This window comes from Leuciscus leuciscus, assembly GCF_965113295.1.
Source record: "Leuciscus leuciscus genome assembly, chromosome: 19".
In the NCBI taxonomy this organism is placed as follows: Eukaryota; Metazoa; Chordata; class Actinopteri; order Cypriniformes; family Leuciscidae; genus Leuciscus; species Leuciscus leuciscus.
In genome coordinates this window covers 23,883,992-23,892,845 of record NC_138743.1, presented here as the reverse complement: position 1 = coordinate 23,892,845, position 8,854 = coordinate 23,883,992, and the positions used below count along the sequence as shown (strand labels likewise).

At 39.1% G+C, this 8,854-nt stretch overlaps 1 long non-coding RNA gene across 1 annotated transcript; it reads left to right on the top strand.

The window, feature by feature from the left end:
• The first annotated feature begins 5,082 nt into the window (after nucleotides 1-5,082).
• LOC309481862 lies at nucleotides 5,083-8,102 on the top strand. The gene is made up of 2 exons (XR_014200128.1): nucleotides 5,083-5,199; nucleotides 7,654-8,102. It is a non-coding gene; the product is annotated as an uncharacterized lncRNA (long non-coding RNA).
• Nucleotides 8,103-8,854: the final 752 nt, after the last annotated feature.

The following is an 8,854-nucleotide window of genomic DNA, read 5'->3' as shown; positions in this document are numbered from 1 at the left end:
CAGAAGCAATGTGCATCTATGTTTCCATTCACAGAGAGGCTTCTGTGTTTGTGTTTTCAGCCCAAATTATACAAAAACAAACCAGTTGGACATTTAGCTTCAGAAAATGCTAGCCCATTTGAGGGAATAAAACGATAAAAACATCAGGCCCATGTCCTTAAATAACCATCTGCATGGAGTGGGGGTAGTCCCCCCCAACAAGCCCACCTTTATTAACAACCTAACCAAATGACCATGTTTTTCCTGAATAAAGGAATGTGGAAGTGTGTTAAGCCTTGTGGGAGTGAGTGCTGACTGAACATCCTCAGACCCTTGAATATGTTTTCCCCTTACAAGCTTAATGAAGTAAATCCGATGTTAAGGAGAGCCATTTCGACATCTTGTCTCGAGGATCTTGGGAGGCTGATATCATTGACAAATTCTCAACTTTGACATCAAAGAGACTAAAAAAAAAAACTTAAAAAAACCCCCAGAAAAAGAGTCTTCAAAACAGTGTGATTTAGGGTCAGGGCCAGACCCAGTTTGAAGAAGCAGAAACAACATGCACTCCCACAATGACATCAGCAGAACCAACATCAACAGCACGACATAAAAGGTCATGTGCATTGCAAAACCTCCAAAACAAAGCAATCAAAGAAGAGGAAAACTTACAAACTGACACACAAGACTTTCTGATTAAATAACAGGAGTGTGGATCACTCGCATAAACAAAAATGGACTAGCATCCACATTTAAATTGTTGACACTAGACTTTGAGCATGAAAAACTTATTCGGACACTAACGAATCAACATGCACCTCTGCCAAATTTTCTATTGTAATCAATATGATCACAACTTGCAATAACTGCTTTAATGAGATCATTGTTTCTGCCTAAATGAAATGTAAAAAATATTTACTCAACCTTCCTGCAGCCAATATGGCATATTGTTCTTCTGGTAACACTTTATTTTACCTTTGTTACACACGTAGGTACTTAGTATAGTAATTACAGTAAATGATGCATAATTAGGCTACATGCAACTAACCCTAAACCAATCCCTAACCCTTTAGTCAGTATATGTTGTTTATTATTACTCAGTATCAGGCCAGGGATGTGGGCCAGCAGGGTGCCCTGTCAAATTTTTATTATTTTCAAATATATATTTTTTTATTTTATAAAAAAAATTTCTATAAAAAAATAAATAATAATTTCTTTATAAAGTAAAATTGTGTTGAATGTTGTGGAATAATGTGATTTTTTTTTTTTTTTTGCAGTTGCAAAGTATTAACTGGTAAATAAATAAAAGAAATAATTTTAATGAATTGTTGCGCTGTTGAGAGGGACATCTAGAGGCGAGTGAAAATCATTGCGTAATATAAAGTCACGTGTAGAAGACGATTACTCGAAAAACAAAACAAAAATGAGTTTAAAACCACAGCCAAGTGGATCACTAAGCTAAATGCCTGTGGTGAACGATAATTACACATGAACTGCTAAACGCATGTCTGCTAAATGTAGAAATGTAAATTATTCATGGAATTTTCTCTTGTGATATGATTTGGAGAGGTCATAAGCTTTTTTAGATGTTGATAAACCAATTTGTGGTGTGAAAGTACAGAATATTCTGTGCATTCTCTCCCCACTTGTCACTCAGTTAATATATTATTTCACAACCTTCATTATAGCCTACACAGAAATATTACAGAGGTCCGGACCTCGGGGACCTTAATGGTGGGTATGGCCCTTATGGCAAGCCATTTTAGAGTCATTCCACGAAACCAGTACGATTTGGACTTACACATTTTTGAATTTTTTACTTATATGTATTACTTTTCTGAACACCCCACAACATTAATTACATATTTAACTTCCAGAAAAACATATTTTCCCACCTCAGGCATCAAATCCCTATTATTATTGGTTATTATTTTAAGATATGGGCACTATTAGTCTTCAACCCCATTATGGACACTATGGGAGCTCTCTGAATATGATTATAAAATATATTTCATTTTCCTATTAATCAGATGTCCCTCACACTAATTGTAAATGTAAAATTTACATATAATTTTACACTTATGCTATACTAAAGCCTGAAATGGACACTTTTTGTGACAGCAACCTCATCATTTTTTATCAAAAATGTGGCTTAACTTCAGAATTTGAACTAAAATCAGTATTCTTATGATTGCTCTGAACATTTCAACTGAAAAAACAAGCTAATTTCTAATATAAAGATAATATGTATGGCACTCATAGGACGTAACACATTTGGGGGCTCGTCCTTTGTGAATTTGATAGTTTGTAGAGTTTTTTAAGGTAGAGCTCATTGTAGCATATTGTTGGTTTGTTAGTGAGACTTTTGTATTATAGATAGTAAGTTTTGGCTGCTTTAATTTTTGGGGGGTGAGGGCAAACTGCATGCGTCAAAATGGAATTTGATCTTTTGGCGTTTGCACCAACTACAGAAGTTTTTAATCAGTGCAGAAATTTTTTGTTGTTGTTAATTGCTGAGTTCTTTAATGTTACTGTGTCCAGAGATGCTGCAAAGCAAGTGATTAAAAGGGAGCTGTATAGTGCGCTGGTGAGTACAGGCATTTTACCTGCTGAATCACCACTGGATGTGCCAGAGGAGAATGTAGCAATGGAAGAAACTTCTGCTTCAGGGTTACCCCTTCCCGCTGAATCTCGATTAGATCCGATGACGGCAGTTAAGTTAAAAGAGCTTGACTTGGAGCTAAAAAGACAAGAACATGATATTAAAGTAGTACAACTCCGTACTGTCGAGATTGAAGCACAGCGTGACATTAAAGGGATAGTTCACTTTGAAATTAAATTTTGGTATGTTTTAGCTTACCTCAAGGGCATCCAAGATGTAGGTGTCTTTTTTTCCGCAGTAGTTTCAATTTTGATATTTTTAGGTCAAACCGTTCTTGTCTGAACCGTTCTTTCTCACAAACGAGCGGTTTGTGTGAGAAAACGAACAGTATTTATATAGTTTTTACCTCTTGAACACAGCTGCGTCCAAATGAACAGTTGATTTTGGATTGTGTCGGGCCGTTACCAAAATCAAAATCAGGGCATCAATATGTTTTGACGTTGATGCGTGTTGCAACTCGGTTTCCAGAAGCTGTTCCGCTCCGTACTCTTAAAGCCCAGACGGTAGTGAAGGAGATAGTTAAGTTCTGCTCAATGTTTGGATTGCCTAAAGTTATCCAAACTGATCAATGTACTAACTTCACGTCAAAAGTGTTTGCGCAAGTGTTAAAAGAGTTGGGAGTTGATCATAAACTATCCAGCGCATACCAACGCTTTCACCAAACCCTAAAATCAATGCTACGTGCATATTGTCTCAGTACTGGCAAAGACTGGGTTGAGGGTTTGCCGTTGTTAATGTTCGCAGCTAGAGAGACTGTGCAGGAGTCATTAGGTTTTAGCCCTGCGGAACTTGTCTTTGGGCACACTGTTCGTGGGCCTTTGAAACTGCTAAGTGAGCAGTTATTATCAAAAAACTCCGTATCTAGTAATGTGTTGGACTACGTAAGTGATTTTCGTGAACGTCTCCATAAGGCTTGTGAGGTAGCAAAAGCTCATCTGATAAGTGCACAATCCAAGATTAAATTGCGTTATGACAAGAGATGTGTAAAGCGCAACTTTCAACCCAACGATTTGGTTTTGGTCTTGCTTCCGGTCCCAGTGTCAGCACTGCAGGCTAAATTCACTGGTCCCTATGCTGTTGAGAAAAGACTGACTGACTGACACTGATTATGTAATCTCAACTCCAGATCGTAGGAGAAAAAGTCGAGTGTGTCATGTGAATATGTTGAAGGCTTATGTCACGAACGAAGCCACAAACGAAATCCCTGTCTCCGATGTAGTGTCTGCGGTTACTACTACAATGCTGTCTACTGCATATTTTCCATTGGAGGATAATCTTATTGAAAATGAAGACCGAATGTCTTGTACACATCTGAACAATTCTGCAGTACTGAGTAACTTAGACTCGTATCTTGCTCACTTGTCTAAAACTCAACGCACAAATATAGTAGAGTTAATAAGTGAGTATCCCACCTTGTTTTCTGATGTTCCCCGCCAAACTACTGTCCTCACACATGACATTGATGTAGGTGTCAAAATCTTGACATTGTTTAATTAAAATGGTTAAAAGGAATAGTCATACATTAGATCACTTTTAGTGAGGCACAGATGTTATTAAGTATAACCCATTAAACAACATCCTTACCGTGTCAATCCGCATAAACGTGAAGTAATGAAGTCAGAGGTTGAATATTTGTTGCAACATGGTTTTGCTACGCCCAGCCAGAGCCCCTGGTGTTCACCATGCTTGCTTGTTCCTAAAGCTGACTCGTCCTATCGTTTTTGCACTGACTATCGCAAAGCTAATAACGTCACCAAGCCTGACTCTTTTCCTCTACCTCGAATAGAGGACTGTGTTGACAGAGTTGGTTCTGCACGTTACGTCACCAAACTGGATCTTCTAAAAGGATACTGGCAGGTGCCACTCACACCTCGAGCCTCAGAAATCTCTGCTTTTGTTACCCCTGACAACTTCCTACAATATTCCATTATGGCATTCGGGATGCGAAATGCACCTGCGACCTTCCAACGTCTAATGCAGCACGTGTTGTCAGGGGTGACCAACTGTGAGGCCTACTTGGATGACGTAGTGATTTATTCAGCTAGTTGGGAAGACCATCTGAATAGTCTGAACCAAGTTTTTAGTAGGTTATCATTGACGTTAAACTTGGTGAAGTGTGAGTTTGCGAAGGCTGTAGTTACCTATTTGGGTAAAAAGGTGGGCCAAGGGCAAGTGAGGCCAGTTGAAGAAAAAGTTGCTGCCATACTGAATTTTCCCATTCCTACTAACAAAAGAGAACTGAGACGATTTCTGGGTATGGCTGGTTACTATAGAAGCTTCTGTAAAAACTTTGCTTCTGTAGTTGCCCCGTTGACAGATCTCCTGAGCACTTCCAGAAAATTTGTGTGGAGTCATGATTGTAACAGTGCATTTAATGCTGCAAAAGACCTGTTGTGCCATGCCCCCGTCCTTTCTGCTCCAAGTTTTGCTCTGTCCTTTAAGTTGCAGGTGGATGCAAGTTCTTCAGGGGCAGGTGCTGTATTGCTGCAAGAAGACTCGGCTGGTGTAGAGCATCCTGTGAGTTACTTCTCCAAGAAGTATACAAAGTGTCAACAGAGGTACAGCACTATTGAAAAAGAGGCTTTAGCCTTACTCTTGGCATTGCAACACTTCAAAGTTTACTTGGGAAGTAGTTGTAATCCGGTGGTGGTGTACACTGATCGGGACCCCTTGGTATTCCTTTGGAGAATGTGCAACTCAAATCAATGTGCTGGTCTTTAATCATACAAGAGTATAACCTTTGTAAGACTGAAAATACTGGTTGAGGCCTGCATGAGGCAAAAGGGCCCTGATGGCTAATATTCGACCTCCCCCACACGGCCTGACTTCCTCTCACAAACTACTAAGAACAACTCATACAAGAACATGGTTTAATGTGAATGTTTATCATTGACTGTTATGTTTTTGGTGTCATTTGAAATGTCTCAAAGTGAGTGGTACAGATATCTCCTATCCAGATAGATAAAATAAAAGGAAATAAGGTTTAGAGAAGTTTAGAGAAAACTGGTTTAGAGATAAGGCCAGATAAGGCAACCCCCCTTCTGTGGGAGAGAAGCCATCTGAGGGTGGTGTCCCCCATCCCCCATATCACCTGGTCAAAGGAGGATAAGGAAGGTGTGCTCGGGCTCTCTGGGCTCTTCTTTGTTGGACACGAATGGAATAGGGGATTTCGCTCTCTTTCTCTCTCTCTCTGTCTCTCTCTCTCTCTCTCTATCTCAGGTACAAGCTGGGTAAGATTCTTTGGTGTAACCAATGTATAACCATGTTCTAGATATTTGAATTGATTGTGGAATTGATCTCTGATATCTGAAATATTAAATTGTTACATGCGATTATTCTAGCTGATTTTGACATTGTTTAATTAAAATGGTTAAAAGGAATAGTCATACATTCGATCACTTTTAGTGAGGCACAGATGTTATTAAAACCTTTCATTTATGGAGTCAGATGAATTAACGAGTAAATACATATGATTAACCAATTAATCAATGTTACAATGTTAACCAACCAATACTTTGCATGAGTGAGGACAGAACACGTGATAACCTTCCCCGTGTATTGGCGAACCGGCAATTGGACCAATATAGCGGCCCTTACACCTTGACATTCAACACCGAAAAGGTTCAGAAAATATTGTAGCCGATGCACTTTCTAGGGTATACAGTGTGGACAGGGCCGGCGCTCCGCACACGCACATCACACGCGCGTAGGGCACCAAGTGCTTGGGGGGGCACCAAAAAATCTGGGTCGTGAAAAATCATCACAATAGGCTACTAGTATAAATAACAAATAAAATATGTCTAAAGCATGTTAATATACAAAAGCAATACAAAAGTAATATAGGCCTAGACCAAATTAGCCGAGAAAAAGGTGAATCTCCTGTGCCAGTCTCCCTCTGGTGCCCCCCTTCCCCACCTCCCAGTGGTCTGTTCGATTATGCCTCAATCAATGTCAAATTTGGCAGACACCGACCTCAGACATGGCTTCGAAAAGGCACCAAGAGTCGGGGGCGGAAAAAAGAAAAAAGAAGAGACAGCGGGATGATGCTCGTGCGTCGCTTGCAGGTAAGACAATGTTTTAAATAAAAATGTTAGTTTTGTAGCCCTTGCGTGTATGCATGTCGGGGCGTCGCTAGTCGTGCAAAAGATCCGGGGCTTTAGCCTTGCATGTTGAGTCTTTTATTTTAACGGGGGTCCGGGGGTTTGTCCCCCGGGAAATTTTGAAACTTGGGCTGTTAAAGATGCAGTTAGTTTGTTTGAGAAGGAAAGGAAGGCCAATCGTTGGGGTCCTCATCGTCATATTTGAATGACAAATAAAGCTAATTTTCCCCCTAGGTAGGCTATTACGTTACAGATGTGTGCATAGGCTATTAGTGCAGAACGTTCCCTATTGTAATTTCTTCGCTTCAATACAATGTCCATCTGCCTCTTGGTAAGGTGAACTTTAGAAAAACCCTGCAACTGAAAGTGATGTGATTTTGCCAAATTAGACCGCTTAGATACGTTTTTTCGTTGTTGTTTTTCTTTCTGTGTTTACTTTCTGTGTTTACTTTCTGTGTTTACATTGTTCAGTTCCAAATCTGTGTTTTTAGTAATTGTGGTGGTATTTGGTATTTATAATTTTAACCTTTATATTATTTATTTCTTTTCATGTTTGGTGCCATTGTTAATGTAAAATTATTTATTTGCAGCAGTTATTTTGGAAGTAAAGAGAACCTAACTAAGAAATTCTGAATGGTTGTTATTTCTTTGGTGGGTGGGCACCGCCAAGCATTTGTGCTTAGGGCACCCAAATGGCTAGCGCCGGCCCTGAGTGTGGACAATTAGGATACCTAATTCTTGAGTTTACAAACATTTTCTTTAGGGGTATTGTTTGTAACTTGTTGGTGGGAGTGTTACGTCCAAAGACGTATATTTTTGTGAGCTACATGGTACTGTGGTATGTTTTTCTTTCTGTTGTTTTTGTTGTGTCTCTTGCTCTCCTTTGGCTCCTCCCACTCTTTCCTCTGGCAGGTAGCTGATTGCGTCTCCAGCTGCACCTGCTGACCATCCAGGAGGGAAGCAGCATAAAATGCAGCAGAACTCTCAATTGTTGAGAACTCTTCTCCAGAGCATGGTCTGTGTCCTGCCTGGTCCTGTGGTTTGGAGCTGTTGTGCCCTTGTTGTGGATCTGTGTTGTAGCCTGCTCACTGTTGAATGATGTTGCTGAAGGGTCTGTTGCTTCATTGTGAGACGCCCCAGTCTAGATCCTTTAAATTGTAAAGCCACCTTCTGATTTGTTTTTCCTTTTAAAGCTGTTATTCTCTTGATTGATTGTTGTTACTTTCTTTTGTTTTTGTTACTTGGGAACTGTAGGGAGGCGGGCGCCATTTTATTTTGTAACACCCTTTTTCTCCTGTTTTGTGGCTAGGTAGGGAGTCAGGGTAGATTTGTCATTTATTTGAACATTCTTTGTGAAGCTTATTAAGAATAATAATAAAAAAAGGTAGATCTGGCTTTTTTTTATTATTTTGGCATTGCCCCCTTCTGAAGCCTTTGTTCCTTCCCTAAAGCTTTACTTTCTGAGTAAGTTGTTATATGTTAAGAGCCTTTGAATAAAATAGTTAAAAAGAATCTTGTTGTTGTGGTGCTGTGGCAGGGGCCAGACTAATGCTTTTTAAAGTCTTAAAATATGTTATGTTCTGTTAAAAGAACCCTTGGCACTCTTAGGACGTAACACATTATTTTTAAACTTTATTAAAGGAGACATTTCAATTGATACAAAAAGCTTTTAAAAATAGATTTTGGTGACCCAATAGGTAAAATACACTTAAAGAGGTCAGAGGGACTCAGATCATACCGGTTTCGTGGAATGACTCTTTAACATTCAACAGCTAGACTGGATATGTATTGCAGATATCTGTAATTCAGATTTGCCTAGTCAAAAAGAACATTTCAGATATCCGCAACTACATTCTTCCTATGGCAAGCCGTTTAACATTTAATCATTTAAACCGACTAGTCTCTATTTTCATGCTACTAGTACTTATTTTTTAGATACTAGTATCTATTCCATTAAGTACTAGTACTTATTCATTAGCTACTAGTGCTTATTCTTTAGGTACTAGTGCCTATTCTTTAGATACTAGTGCTTATTCTTTAGGTACTAGTAACTTTTTAAAGATACTAGTACTTATTCAGTAGATACTAGTTCTTATTTATTAGATATTAGTAC